A 17,027-nucleotide genomic window follows, 5' to 3' on the forward strand; every position below is an offset into this window, starting at 1 on the left:
CTGATCCGAAAAAGTAAAAAAGCGATCAACGACACGTCATTTTATAACCAATATCGAATTTGAAACGACAAAAATACGGCAACCTTTTCCTGTTTATACGGTCAGAAAAGAGCTGTAAGTGGACCGTCCTTTTAATTCTGTTTTAACGAGCTTAAAAAGGAAAACTCAGCAATCTTTTCATATTTTAGGAGTCAGAAAAGAGCTTAAAGATGACTCTAATGTTTTTGTTGAAAATGATGAATTTTTCCTGAAAAATCCGATATCCTGCACAAAAACTCAAACATTACTCATACCTGTTTAAAATAAATAAAAATGCATCAAAAAGTTACCTCTTTAAAGTGAAAAATAAACAAATTAAAACTTCATTTATTCAAAAAAGCTTATAAAAAGGGCTTTTGTAAATTCATTTTTACCGTTTGATTTCAGAGTGAGAAAAGAGAGCTTTTGGGTAAGAAACTTCCCGTGAAGATTGCGGAAAATTTGTCTGTTGGAATCGAAGATCGTCACCTCCAGGTAATACACATCACTTTAATCTTGCATTTCAACCATTTGAATTTCATTTTTAGGTTTCTATTTTGATTTTTAGGAAGAATTTTGTTTAAAAGACCGCTCGCGGGGGTTTGCAGGCGCAGCATGCAAAACCTGCGAACCCCAACTTTTTCCTACACAAGAAAGAGCCAGGGGCCCGCACCTGCTGTTTGGGCAGAGTGCAGACCTACGCATTGTCTCTAACTGGAGAGTGTGGTCCCCGTGACATAGGTTTTACAATTTCAAATTCTTCAATTTCCGCCCAAAAACTTTGATTTAAAATGTTCTAATCCGCCTTTTCTTTCAATGTAGGATATATACCATGCTTAGTTGGCGGGAACGGGAGCACGAAGATGTGGACCTTGCCGCAATTAATCATCAACCTTCAATCGATGCATTAAAGGCATGTGGGTTATTTAAATTCTGGGCCATACTTGGCATGAGGGCCCAAGTAGACTTTCTGCAGTGGCTGGTGGACAGATGGAATATATAGGACCAGTGTTTCATTATTGGTGGCCACCAGCTCGAAATGGAGCCAGAGGAAATTTACTTTTTGACTGGTTTGCCCAAGAGAGGTGAAAAATTGACTTTATTCAGGACTAGGCTAGGTGGCCAGTCTGTCGATAGCCTCCGGCTAGAGTTTTGTAATGACTAAACCAAGGACAAGGGGATTGATATCAAAACCATCTCCTGTCCTGAACTCAAAGTGATTGAATTTACTGTCACCGGACTCTGCGGAAGCGCAGCACTGCATATGGCCACCGGATCCCAAATGCCGATGGCATTAGACTGTTATCGAGGCACCGCCTTCAACTGGTGCGAAGCTATGTTGGCTAATGTAAAAGGCCAACTGACTAGAGAAAAGAACGGAAAATTGAAAAACTTTGGATATGGTTTCTTATTTGTGAGCTTTGGTCTAGAGAGGGTCCCAATGTTGGTCCCACAACATCTTTCCGTTGAAGATGGACTTCCCCGAGAGCCCAAGCTGATGCGTTGGGTTGCAGTTATGGCCCGTCATCCTGAGGAGCGTTTAGAGGTTGTTCGATTTCCTCCTGAGTATTTTCATTGGTTGGAGAACCAAGTTTTCGCGATTTAGGATTTTCCTTATGATGGGATGGATTATCGTGGTGACCCAGACATGGCTCTTCCACCAGGAGAGAAATGGGATGACTCAGGTAAAATCATTTTCAACATTTTCTAATTTAATTTTTATTTTTTATTTTTAAATCATACCAAAATTGATAGTAAAAAGTTTCAAATGCAGATGTCGGTCCAGGGCGACCAGCCACTCTCCAGTCTTATGAGAGGAAACATCCAGCTGCAGCAGTACCAGCCCCACGAGACGAATCTATAGAGACCCTGGCCGAATTGGAAAACCATCTAGAGCTTTTGACAACAGATATTCCAGAGACTAGCATAGATGACATTCCTCTTAGGTTACAGCGCTATGTGATTGGGGTCCTAGGACCTTTCAGGAGGTTCCTTTGTAGGGTGGCCCATGCAGTGGTTTCTTATCATGATCATCACCAGTGATAGGATGATTGCCTGTTGTAGACACATATGACATTTTTGATTTTTGTACTATCATTTTTTCCGATCATAAGGTGTTTTTCAACCTATGATCGAAGACGATGTATATATTGACACATTTCTATGCTATGCTATATCACTATTACTAGCTATCTTGTAAAACATGTTATGAAATGTTTTTAAATTTACTATTTGATTATTGCAAATGTCTACTTAACATTCGAGAAGCAATTGCATCTGCTAATGTATTTAAATATCTCGGAATATGCTGATATTCAATATAGTCAAATTCACGTTCCAAGAGACGAACTTTCAAAAATAATCTTAATAACACTGGATTTATAATGGCATAAACTCTATTGAGCTACAATACAACGAGTTCAGAATCTAACCTCACAATCAAACTCCGAATCCCAAATGAGATGTATTCAGATAACAACTCAATCACTGCACTATACTCTGCAATGTTGTTCGTTGTTTGACCGAGGCTTACCCCATGCATAGATACCAACTCATCAAAGGGTGAATAGATAACCTAGGCTGCGAAAGAAATGTTCTGTGTATTACGACAAGCACCATCAGCAAAACCAATGTACGTTTGAAGAGACGTCGACATCTGAAATATCAAGATAAGCAGGAATAATGACAAAAACACTCTCTAAACTAAGCACACTTTTCTAATCTAAAACACACCAGCTAGAAAGAAAACTAACCTAACTAAAATCTCCACAACTAGATTTAAGCATAATTTCTCTTCAGGTAAAGACCATTTCTGGGTTTACCTAAAGAGACACCATCAAAATCGACCAATTCATAGGCCCCTTTTGCCAGCTTTCGCTTAACAAAATAAGGACCATGCCACATGGGTACGAATTTTCCAGCGCCTAACTTATCATTTGCTTGATCGTATAGTAAGACTAGGTCTCCTTCTGAAAAATTACGAGGTGTAACATTTCGATCATACTGAGCTTTAATACGTTTGGCATGAGTTTCGATTGCTAGTGCAGCATCACGTTGATTCTCATCTAGCTGAGCCAAGTACAACAAACGTTTCTCCTCTTCGGAAGTGGCTGGAAGTAACTCTATGGCTATTTGCAATGATGGGATTTCGCATTCAATGGGTAACATAGCTTCCAAACCATAAACTAGTTGGAAAGGAGTGAAACCAATTGATGTTTTTACTGAGGTTCGATACGCCCAAAGCGGTGAAAATAACATGTTATGCCAATTTGACCTATGAATCCCAATGATTCGTCGAATCATAATGACTAGAACTTTGTTGATGGCTTCAACCAGACCATTAGCCTGTGGGTAATACGGAGTAGAACTATTGTGACGCAGGCCAAGTTGATCTGTTAGTTTAGTCATCATGATGTTTCGAAAATGACGCCCATGATCAATGATAATCACTTGTGGAACACCGAACCTAGCAATTATATGATTGAAAACGAAAATCGCAGCAGTTTTGTCGTCTGCCAAAAATGTAGGCATCGCCTCGGCCCACTTGGTAAAATAATCTACAACAAGGATGATATATGCATGCCCCCCAGCCGAGTGAGGGTTACATGTAATAAAGTCGATACCCCACTTTGCAAAAGGACCGACGGCAATTATAGGGTGTAGAGGAGCAGGTGGAGCACGCATCTTTCGATCAAAAATTTGACAATTGTGGCATTTTCGGACCGCGTCAATAAAAATTTTAAACAAAGACGGCTAGAAATAGCCAACGCGCAATATCTTTTGGGCTGTGGCATACTTAGACATATGACCGCCACATGCTCCAGAGTGACAGTCGTTTAGAACCCTTTCAGCTTCCTCATGAGTTAAACAACGTCGGAAAACAAAGTCTGCCCCATGACGATAGAGTGTATCTCTAATAATTTTGTATTGTTGGGATTGGAAACGTATTTTCCGATGCTAAGATCTTGAAATTTCAGGCCGAAAAGATTGGGTTTGGAGATAAACTATGATATCCCCATACCATGGATCAAGAGTGATGATAAGAAACAAGGATTCGTCTGCAATGGGCTCTTCCGCCACGGTCTCAGTATCAGCACGCGGGAAGTCACACATCAACTCTGCAAAAACTGAAGATTTCTTTGACTTAGATTTTTCAAACTCCAAGTCAAATTCCTGCAGGATAACAATCCATTTGGAATACTTGCCCCCTAGCAATTGTTTTGTCAAAATATAGATCATAGGGTTGCAGTAAAAAATTACGATAGTTTTGCATAGTAAAATGTAATGACGAAATCGTTGGACAACTTGAACAGCTGCCAAGGCCAATTTCTCCACATGCGAATATTTTAGCTCAGTCGGATTCAAAGTTTGACTAAGGTAATAAATCACATTTTCACTACCAAATTCATCTTCCTAAACTAACACCATTCCGATGGTGGAATGAGAGGCAGCAAGATATAAGAAGTAGTCCTGGTTGTAGTTAGGAGGATGCAATAACGGTGCATGGGTCAACGCATGTTTAAGTGCATCAAAAGATTTGTCAGCTATCTCATCCCAAAAGAATGGAGTATTCTATTTCAACAACCTGGTAAAACCCTTTGTTATCTCGGCATAGTTAGGAATGAATCGACGTAAAAAGTTTGCTTTCCCTTGCAAACTTTGGAGTTGGCGAAGAGTCGAAGGAGGAGGAAATTTGACAATAGCTTCAACCTTCGAGGGATTGACATGAATGCCGGCTTTCGAAACAACAAATCCCAGTAAATGACCCGTTTCTATATAGAAAACACATTTGTGTGGATTCAACCTAATTCGATAATGCCTACATCTCATAAAGATTGCTCATAAATGAATGAGATGATCGGCTCTACGTAATGAATGAGCAGGTAAATCATCGAGATAAGGTTGCACAATGTGCTTGATGTCATGAAACGCGTAAGACATAGCTCTTTGAAAAGTTTCTCCGACATTTTTTAACCCAAAAGGTAATTTGGAATAAGCAAATGTCCCCCATGGACAAATAAAAGTTGTTTTTGGTTGATCAGCAAGTAGAATGTTGATTTGATTGTAACCCGAAAAACCATCCATAAAGGATAATATTTCACTGCCGGCACAATCATCAATGATTTGATCGATATAGGGAGTTGGGTAATTGTCTTTGGGACAGGCTCGATTAATGTCCCTATAATCGATACATATTCTTATCGTTCCTTGCTTTTTATTAACAGGAACAATATTCGATACCCAATTCGTTAAGGGAATTGGATAAATGAAACCTGCTTTAAGTAATTTCTCAACTTCTACTTTAATAGCAGCAGTATTTCGCGGGTGGATCTGACGCAAACGTTTCTGGACGGGTTTAGAATCTGGGTAAGTTTTGATTTCATGAACAACAATTGCTGGATCAATTCCTAGCATTTCTTAATATGACCAGGCAAACACGTCGTAGAATTCTGGAAATAGGGCCTTATATGTTTGAAATTCATCTTCCGTACAGGAGGCACCTATATGAATGTTTTCAACAATTCCAGGTTTAACTGAAATGTCAATAGGAACTGTTCGAGAAATATTTCCCAAATTTAACTCAGAATCAGGATTTTGCAATGGATTCTGAGGTTCTTTGACAAAATCAGTAGTAAAAATAGATGAAAAATCATTTTCAAAATGATCAATCTCAGGTAAGAACGAAGATCTATGATGAAGATCTTCCCATGATAAATCATCAACAGACAAAATTTCACGAATTTGTTCATCAGTGTGAACAAGTTCGGAAAAAGTTGTTGAATCTGAGTTTGATGTTGAAAGTGATTCTTCATGGACCACATTCATTAGGACAATTTCGGTTGAAGAAGGGTTGGAAAACGACTGTACAGCCTGATACACAATTTCATAGGGACTCAAAGGCATAGCATTGCCAAATGAATCTATCTCAGATTTGGAAGGTATGATCCAAGGATCATCATAAACAATAGTGTCTGATGAAATCATATGAATGGTTGCAGTAGAAGGCGATACGTTAGGAGGAGGAAAGGAAAAAGTTCCTAGTAAACCAGAATCTTTAACCAATCATACCCCAACATCCTTATAAGGGATAGTTATTTTGCCGACATGCTGGATACTTTCAGAAGAGGCTGGGTCGGATGAAAAGTAGGTTAGCTGGTCTATAGTTATGAAGGAAAAAGTTCCTAGTAAGCCAGAATCTTTAACCAATCCTACCCCAACATCCTTATAAGGGATAGTTATTTTGCCGACATGTTGGATACTTTCAGAAGAGGCTGGGTTGGATGAAAAGCAGGTTAGCTGGTCTATAGTTATGATCTTTCCATTATGAGGAAACTTTATAAGCCGAAAAACCGATGAAACAACAACAGTCATAACGTAAGACCAACTACGACCCAAGAGAAGGTTGTAATATAGAGGGGCATCAACCACTTCCACATCTAGATTAATAGTTTTGCCTTCAACCCCTATAGGTAAATCCTGTAGAATGCCAAAAGGATGGAACCCACGACCATCAAAAGCCTTTAGAATCGTCAGGGATTGATTAAGTGTAGGAGAACCAAGCGATCTCCAACACTGGATCGACATAATACACGTTGAAGCTCCCTCATCAATTACAATCCTAAAGCAAGGTCTGTTTTTGACTAACACTGGAATCTGGAAAGCCATTTGATGAGGTAAGCGAGGTGTACTATTTTATAAATCGAAGATTATAAGGTTCGAGTCCTGAATATCAACAGCTCCTATAGCCGACAATAGCAATTTACGCTGTGCTGGACATGATTACAACACCTCCAAAGCCGACATTGCTGAAGGTGAAATAACTAAATCTTCAACAATGTTATAGTTCTGAGCAGCTCTTGCATGTGGATTGAAAGCTGAATTTTGAAGTATACCTTTAGCAGGCGGCTTAATTACTAAGTCTGGGTTAGGTTTCTCGATCTGTAGCGGATCAGAACCAGGAGTTGAAGTTGATGGGTTCGAATTAGAAGATTCTGCTTCCTTACCATCAACAAGACTTTTACTTCCATAATCTTGCGATCGTGTCACAATCCTAACATGGGACATCATCATTATGGGTTCTTCTGAGGCATTTGAGGAAGAACCTATCATCTTACTATCTTGACTAGGAAAAGGATCCTTCAAGACAGCAGGCGTTTGAGAACCTTTGATGATTTTCGCAACCTCAGCGCGATGAGGGCAGTCTCTTGTAAAATTCTCTTTGTCACAAATGAGACAAGGATAACGAGGTTTACATTTCTCATCAGTAGATTCCGTTTTATCTGATTTCTCTTTCGAATTTTGCTTATTTTTCTTCTTCCCCTTCTTTTTACCGCCAGATTTTGATTTGGCCGTAGATGACTCTACAACATGAATATCGGTAGGAATTTCAGCGGAAGAGTCTCCTGTCGGGGAATCTGGTAAAGTTATGATAGGAGAAGAATTCTTTGAAGATTTCTTCTTACTTTTGGTGTTAACTGAACCAATCATACCGTCAGCGCCATGAGACCCTGAAGGAGCTGTAGTTATTTGATTTTGTTTAGGAAGGTTGGGGATTTTCTCATGTAAAGTACCCGACTGTGTATAAACGAGGTCAAGGTACTAAGCTTGAGCAAATACTTGCTCTTCAGTAATGACTCCTGCCTTAGCTACATCCTCAGTGATTTTAGGTAATAATGATTTAAAAAACCATTCTGCTAAGATTTGATCCGGAATAAAAACTTTCACTAAACACCGTCGACGTCTCCATTCATCAATGTGATCTGAAATGTAAGTGGACGTTGACTGTTTTAATGAAGTTAATAATTCTGTGCCATTGTCATATCTGACCGGAAACTAAAAATGAGTTAAGAATGAAGTAGCTAACTGACTAAAGTTATAAAAAGAGGCGAGTGGTAACTCGATGTACCACTTGGTCGCAAGACCAATCAGAGTGTGTTGAAAAAGACATAAGCAAATTGAATCATCTGTAATGGAGTTAGATGCACACCAGAGGTGATAAGTCATCACATGGTTTGACGGATCCTCTCTTGATTTACCTTCAAACTTTGGGATATCACTGGGCAACTTATTCGGCATTGGCAGCCAAAACAGAAGATAATTAATCGGATCGTTTGTAAGGCGCGACAAATCAGGCAAGTCCAAAGTTGCAATGAATGGTAACTGACGATTAGGGTCTCGAAAACCCTGGGTCATAAGACTAGCCCCAGGAGGAGGATATCCAGGATAAATTGGAATTGGAATCGCATTTGGGATATTATATCCTCCCGGAAAACCAGGATTAACTAGACCGTACTAGGGTTGTTGAGGTTGCTGATAAGTATATCTAGGGTACGGTTGATACTGATAGACTTGGTTCTGCACAGCAGGACCGAATTGGTATTGTCCCTGGTATGGTTGATAAGTAAATTGAGGTTGACTTGTGACAACCGTACTTGGACCAGGTTTTCCTGCAGGCATCTGAACCGAAGTTTGAATTGTAGGTCTAGACTGAGGTAAAGATGCTTGAGGAGTTGATGCAGGAACAGTAGAAACTGGGGCTGCTGACACTCCAGAAGTAGGTGGGGTAGATTGAACAGATGTTGCAGCAATTGCAACAGTTGTTTGAGGTAGAGTTCGAGGCAAACTAGGCCCAGGCTGAGAAACTACACCAGGTGCAGAAGTTTGAATAGTAGGCTGGACAGGTTGCTGGGTTGAACCAGAAACCAAGGGTTGTCCAGATTGAGATGACAACTGCACATTCAGTTGCAAGATCTGTTGAGATTGAGATGGATCCCACACTACGTTCATTCCAGGGTATGGACCCATAGAAGGTTGAGCATATTGAGGACCATAACCAGGTTGAGGGTAGGGTTGATAATTCAAAGGTACATTTGCAGTTCCTTGAACAAATGATTGACCTAAAGGTGGTTGGAAACCTTGGGTTGGGTACTGACCTTGAGGTACGTACTGAGTCTGGGGTTGACCTTGAGGAATGTACTGTCCCGAAGGTATGTACTATCCTTGAGGTTGCCCCCGAGGCGGTAACTGGGTACCTCGAGGTTGCCCCCCAGGCGATAATTGAGGACCTTGAGGTTGCCTCCCAGGCGGTAACTGACTACCTTGAGGCTACGGATTTGGAATGGTACCTAACATCATAAGAATATCTTCTAAATTCAATGGATTAGTTTCGTTATTACCAGTTAATAACCCTTGTTCAACAGGTTGAGGAGATGCTCCCGAAAATGTACCAGTAAGTCACTGATACCTAGAAGGAACATAAGGACCGCCATATAAAAATGTTTCCGGAGATTGAGAAAACATGGATGACTGTCTCGACATATTCAAAGGAGGATAATAACCTCTAGGTGTTGGATGAAAGGAATGCGAGGTGGTGAAAAACTTAGTCCTGAGTTTTCTAGAAAATTGGTCAATGAAAGATACTAAGTGTCCCTCCTAGGTGGACTGTAAAAAATCGATTCACGCTCCCTAAGTTCTATAGTTGGTTGATTTTCAGGGATAGATATACCTTCCTCTGGAGTGACAAGTTCTTCAATAGCAATAAGTCTAGAAGGAAGATTTTGGGTAATGATTCTTCCTACCCTGGGTGAACCAGGACCACTGGAAGTTGGAGAAGCAAATCCTGACAATGGAGTGGCAGCAGGTTCAGTTTCAGGTTCAGAAATTTTAGGTTCCTCGACTAACTCACTAGTAGAAGAAACACTACCAGTAACTTCGGAAAATGAAATTGGTTCAGTAATATACTCTGTTGCTTGAACTTGATAGTCAGGATGCACAACTAAAGAAGATTCTCCTTCTTCCGGCGACCCAACTCTATTGTCACTAGGAGTTACAAGAGCTCGTAGCCCTTCAAGCTGGCTTGGTGAATACTCGGGAGGTTTCCCTCGAAGTCTATGGGATTGTCTCGGTAATTCAGCCACGATTAAATATTTTAATTACTTCACACGCAAACAAAGAAAAATCTCAATGAAAACCACCTAAAGTCTCTAAAGAACCAAACAATTTGAATCACACGCCTAAAGAATCTAGGAGTTCAAACCACACACAAACAGTAACTTTCCATACCGAAAACACTAGTTGGTGATGAAATCCAATGTCGCAGAATTCAATACAGAAATGGCGGTTGGAACAGTTACCCCGACAACCTGCTTAATGAAACAGACTGGCACAAGTTTCTCCACTAAACCGTCTCGAGTGAAGAGAACCCCCCAGAGAGTCCAAGTGAGTCTAGTCGACGTCTGCTCCAGGTACAGTGGGATCTTCCCTCCACCGTCACCTTAGGAAAGAATCCTACAGATTATGGTCACTATGGTTACCAACATAAACAAATATACCTAGGGGAACAGTCTGTGATCTGATACACACGCAAGGGTAGAGTAGCAAAGTTCAATCCCCTCAAAGGCTCCTTGACATAATCCAAGGTTTACCAACAAGTGACCGCAGGCTCCTCGATAATGGTTAATCTGAGGTTTACCTTTTTTAATATGTGTATATCTTCTATCGTTCCCAATGAGGAAGGATTGATTACCCACTGGTTCGGATATGATCTCGTGCTTGACTCCTTTAAGAGGAGCTTCGCAGAGCATAGATGTAACAATTGGAGTTTATCTCCTACCACAAGATATAGCTACTTGTTTGTTTTAACTATCTTGGAGAGTTAATTACTCCCTACTCCAAGATACTAGCCTAAGCTATGTTGGTGATAAAGAGCCCTAGAAATAAAAAGATTTCTAGATAAATTTTACTTTAAGCGTTATTTTTATGGTTGTTTCTTAAGTCAAAAGGTGTGGAGATGAAACTTTATGGTGTGAAGACTCGACTCCAAAACACTAAAAATGCACCTAAGATGATAAACAATCCTTTTTCTTCAATGAATCTCTAGCTAAAGAAAGAGTTGAGAATGCAATTGCTTGAAAAACAAATCTTTCCTTAACAAACAAATGAAAAGAAAAACTTTTTTTTTTCTTTTTCAATAAACTAAAAAACGAGACTACTAATTATGCTCACGAAAAATATCCCTTTCTTTTCAACACTCAAAAACTACAAAAACAAACTTTTTCAAAAGAGATTTTTTTTTTTTTAATTTCTAGAAAACACTAAAAAATATGAAAAATCTAATCTTGAGATCTACCAATTCTAAAAACCTAATTGAAGTAAAAGCTTACAAAATTTCTTTTCGAGGATGTTTTACTTAGTTATCAGCAAACTAAGGACTAATTCGTTCAGAATAACAAATTAATCGAAAAACAACCAGCTTATGTTTTCTTTTTAAAAATGAAATCCAAAACTTTCAAAACAAGTTCTTTTGAAGCTTCGCGAAGAGAAAAACGTGATGTATTCCTCACCAAAGGCATATTTTACAAATCGGTCAGACTCACAAAGAAGACCAGCAAAAGCCAGGGTAATCTGAGGTTTATTAGGCTTCTAAACTTTGAGTTACTACAAAGACCAAACAAAAATCAAGCCGGGCACACAAAACTTCTAGAAATTCACCTAAAACCAAAATGCCAATGGAATTCGCCTACAAAAAGTTTCTGACAAGAGACATGCAGATCTGGGTAGAGGCTAAAAAACATAAACAAATCCTAAGCTTAACTGAATGAAAATATTTTAAGTTTTTCAAAAATTTGACAGGGTCCGCAGGCTCCCAGTATAACCAGGTGTGGTACCGCTCTGTGTAGTAAAGCAACAGTGCGGGGATGTCCGCACTGTGTTACAACCAGAACGTGCGGTCCTCTTTCAAAAGCGTGAAAAAAAAAACAATTCAAAATCTAAAGAAACTACCCAATCCCACACACATCAAGCAAAAACCAGAAACAGAGAAAAAGTTTCTCAAGTCAAAGTAAAAGTAAAGGCAAAAAACCAAAATTCAAGTCCCCAGCGGAGTCGCCATTTTGTCAGCTGGATAAATCGTTCTTGCGGACAAGACCAATCTCCCTAGTATCTACAGATATCTAGCGACAAGCAAGACAAGCAAATTCTATCTTTCTCTAAATATTGCGATTTATAAATAAAAGCCAAGAGATGTTTTAGACCCTACCTCAAGTCCAACGCTAGTTTGTGGCAGCCACACTCCGACCGTCCAAATGAGTTTCCTTTTAAAGAACCTGCAAACACAAATAAGCACACATCAAATAACACCTGCATAGCCAATATAATAAATCATATTTATCATGATGATCAAGGAATTCATGAAATAAACCATAGAAGACAGCTTATTGAGAAAAATGAACTTGATTGTATTAACTTTAAACAAAGAAGAACTTTACAACCTTGGTGCCTTGATGTTGTACAAGCTCCTCCCAGGGTCCAGCAAGAATCTCCTCTACTTTGATAAGCTTCACACTCTTCCCAAAGAGATAAAAAGGTATGTAATCTCTCCTCTCAAGCTCAATTAGGAAGTCTAAATTCCAACAGCATTTACCCTAAAAAATATTCAGCTTTTAACCTCCCTAGCAACCAGCCCAATGCCTCATTTTATAGTGCAGAGGAAGGAAGTTACCAGGTCCACCTTCAAAGGGATAGAGTCCTCCTTCAAAGGGATAAGCTCCTCACATCAAGGGGTTAGCTCCTTTAGTTATGGGATGCATGAACCACCTAGGAGCGAACTTGCGACCTCAAGATTCCTTCTAGAAGCATCCAGAATTAACCCAAAGTGAGTTTTTAATAATAAACTTGTGCCTTTTTGACCTTTACAGGGGTCCGCACCCTTTCCTTTAGAGACAGAGCGGGCAGGTCCACAGGGGACATGACCAAGGGGTGCGGGACCGCAGGTAATGCTAAGAGAAAGTGCGGAACCAGAGTTTTAGAGATTTTCAAGGACTTTCTCTCCTTTTTAAGGCCTGACATGAAGCGATGAGGTTTAAGACTTACATAGGAGGACAATATGAGTGGTGATAGACTCACACTGACTGCAGAAAGTCATGGTGACAATATTTTGTGTAACACTGCTTCTAATTCTTCCTCATCTTTATCTTTGTCCTTTGTCTGTCACACTATCTTCTACCTTTGCCTCCAACGAAGTCATCCATTCTGCGGGCCACTGCTGTACTTGTGCGAGGAGATTGTCTTCTGTCTCTAAGTATGACAAGGGATGTCATTACTTCTTTGTGTCCCTGCGATCCTATATATACACTATGCGGAAATCAGCCTTAAAGTTCACAAAAACGCTATAATGTTCCTATAGGCTTAGTGACAGGCGAGGGTGCTGGTTCACCAACATATGAAAATCCATATGGTATAATACAAAAAACATTCAATTCTCCATTTCTCACGATGGTTGAGTGGTATACCATAGCGAGGCATACCGTGCAACTTCACAAACATCTGAAGCTACTGGAGGGAACAATGAATCCTCCGAATCTCTCCATGTTAGCATTGCAATTATCAATATCAACGATGCATAATGGACTGTGGTACCCTTCTCTTGAACTTCGCAGCAGTCATCCGAAAATTATTTGCAAAGATATTAGGCTTAGTTGTACTGAACCCTATTGGTGCACTGTGAATCTAATGAAACTACTGCACTAGGGACTTCATTATCCCAACACTTTCTCATGATCTTCCTAGCCAATATGTGTGTTGCGAAGTGAACCCCTTGGTCACTGATTGAGTTTATGTCATATCCTCACTTCCCTTTTGTGAGTCCAAACTTCTTCTTCATGCTTTCGGCTATGGCGCGGTCCTGGTCTTTCCCAACAAATTCTTCTACAGGGTTCCACCATTAATATGGTAGTCTCATGATTCTCCATATCAACATTGGGTCTATAGGGATCCTCTTCCCCATCCATAACATCCATCATGCACCAACACAAGTGGTTGTCGCACACAAGCCGTGCTCCCCGGACTTCTGCTGAAGTGCGACACATTTAGCATGTTCATCAATCCTGACTATGCCAATCCATTCACCCATTTCTATGGCTCTACCTCATCACACCACTCTCCGGGTAGTTTACTTGTTTCAAATATTGGTCTACTGCAAACTGTGGGTATTTCTTTCTATCATTGAAGTCATAGTCTACGAACTTGAGCTGCGGAATTTTTCCAAGTATTTCCCTAGTAAATGGTACTTTATCTAGCAATAGGGATGTGAAAATGCAAAAATTATCATCCTTTGAGTCTTTTACGGGTTTGGAATTCAGTTTTCTTTGTGGGATGTATGGTGGTAGAGGCAATGGAAATGTTGCGCCATCTATTTCCATTTGCACATCCTCTGCTTCTTCCTTGCCATCTTTGACTTGTTCAACTTATTGTTGAGGCTCAACAGGCTTCTTGTCTTCTTTCTTCTTTGTTCTCTATTCTTTGGTTGGTTTTTTCTGTGGAAATCTCTATTTTTTTTTTATGTTGCGGGTGCACTAGCTAAGTACAGGGAATTCTTCAATTACATGGTTAAAAGATTTACAATACTTAAATCTCATTGTAAGGTTTTGACACTCTCTTGCAAAATGACCTACTTGACCTCATTTATAGCAAATGATCTATCCACGTCCTCAACCAAGCTCCAACACCTCGACCTCTTCCTTGGTAGCCTCCTCGAACACCGCATTGTCAAATTCTTTCATGTCCATGTTCTTTTACTTGCATTCTGTAAGTGTCAGCACCACGCTCCATCATTAATTCACAAGATCGACAATTATTCTCATCATGTCCTACTGATTTATAGAATTTTCAATATAGATTCCTTGGAGTCTGCACATATTTTTGTAACAAGTAACAATCTTCTGAGCAATGTTGGCCTTTGGTCCTACATATCTCCCACCATATGATGGATCCTATATTTAAGGGATTTGGTGCCCCACTAACCATGTAATATCTGAAGATAGGACACTGTTCTTTATAATGACCCTCCATCTGCACTTCTTACACCATACTTCTTCTCTGACTTCTTTTCTTTTCTTGATATCTTGTATCTACAGGGTTAGGTTCGCCAGCTGACTCTAAATATTTTTCATACATAAATTAGTATATCGTATAGGCAATGCTTCCAAATTCATCGCAATCTGTAGAGCTTCAGCTTGAATTATTATCTTTTGTTTTGTTAATGGTAATCTTATATTCGGTAACTGTTAGCTTTGTTGGCGTTTGGCCCAAAAATGGATCCAAAACACTCCCAAAGTCTCCAAAGTTTGCTTAAAATCATGCAAATGGATCCAAATATGCTTCAAATCACTCCATAAGTCTGCAAAAGTGCCTAATATCATCCAAAGATCGAAACAAGTGAGGGAGGAGAGACCTTGGAAGGGTAGAAATGCACGATTGGGAGGCAAAAAACGCATTAAAACAGTTAAAAAACCATTATCACAGGCTTAAAATTGAGAAGGCACAACAACCTTTAGATCTGGCCGATCAACGGCCCAGATCTAAGTAGCGGATCACATCGGTGGATCTGATCGGCACAGGCAGGCAGTGGCAATCGGCGCAAGACACCATTGATCAAAGATCGTCGATGATTGGATCCGCTGGTGGCAATCGACAGAAGCAAGTCGGCGGTTATCGGCGCAGACAATATGCAATGAGTGATCGCAATCGGCGATTCAACATGGACCATCGATCATGCGCGTAGATCAATGGCCCACATCGCATCGGCGGATTGCAATCGGGAAAACCAAGGTGGCGTAGCCTTTACATGTATATGTGCGCGATGCGATAAGACCCGGACGCGATGGGTTTCAGAAGAATAATGTATAATCTTTCAAATCTGCCAAAGCCCATTTTCAATGTATTTTTGCGTGTTTTCATTGTTTAAATGAAATACAAAGGAACCTTGGGGCAGTGCGACTTGCGATAACCCGAAGGGTGGACCCGATAGAGGAATTAATCATTTTTTAGGACTGTTGAAGTCCAAAAGAAACAGAAATGGGCGGGCTTTTTTTTCAGTATTTCATCATTTCTATTTTTATAATAGAAAGAAATCATTTTTTTCATTTCAAAGGGAAAATAGAGGCCTGAGGACCCTTTCCACCTCATAGCATAGTCTGGGAGATATTTTGCTAGGAAAACAGAGGCCGAAAAGTGATCATGGAGCCACAATACGTGTAGCTTGTCCAAACAAATAGAATGGTGATGGAGTAGATAACGCAACTTGCCCAAAACATCAAAAGCATCAACAGCCCAGAATAGCTCATCGAAACCAACATCATGGGGCATCTCTGGAATGAGAGAGCTCCCAGACAGCGCAACAAACTATCCAAAATATCTGAATACAGTTATTCTTCTGCCAGAAGAAGAAACCTCCAAGCCATGTTGGCCTAGTCAGAGATCAAATAGTTAAACAAGACAGAGGGATAGATTAAGACCTCTCAAGCCTTAGAAGGCTAAGATGATTGTAAAGAACTATAAATAGTTGAAAGTAAGATGTAATACAGGTTCAACTTCTGGAGACTATTGAGACTTTGCTACTCAAGCTTCTCATCTTCATTCATTAGTAATACAAGCTTCTTTTGTTGTTATATGTTCAATGTCCATTTTCTCTTCTGCTCTAAGCTTGCACTTGAATAGGTCGTTCATGTTTCTTTTGTGTCTAATGCCAGATAACTGTCATCTTATCTCTGCGTTGATGAATTAGATTTGCAAGCTTCTTTACTGCCTGTAGCTAGCCATTCATATGTGGTCATATATGCATCTGTCGGTACAGTTAGTATTCTCTTTTGCTGCCTGTAGCTAGCCATTCATTTATGTTTATGTATGCATCTACCGGTATGGTCAGTATTCTCCATCCATTCATTGAATCTACAAACTATTGAGCATTAGTGGTCTAAAGCCTTGTAAGTTGAGGGTGTTCATGCATGTCTTGAGTAAAAACATAGTTGAAATGGTTATCTGGCTTAATTGAAACCATCATTTATTCCAATAGTTCAGAGCACAATATTGAAGATTATATGTTACCAGGCATCTTCAAGTTGCAGGCTAGGAGCGTTTCTTGGAGTGTTAACATAATTGGCACCATTGCTGGGGAGAGGAAACTGAAGTTCAGCTTCCCTGGGAAACGACATAGATCCAGCTTTGATGATGGA

This window comes from Pinus tabuliformis, chromosome 2_2 (genome assembly GCF_031772625.1).
Source record: "Pinus tabuliformis cultivar Carrire ecotype Pingquan chromosome 2_2, CPIR1, whole genome shotgun sequence".
NCBI classification, from domain to species: Eukaryota; Viridiplantae; Streptophyta; class Pinopsida; order Pinales; family Pinaceae; genus Pinus; species Pinus tabuliformis.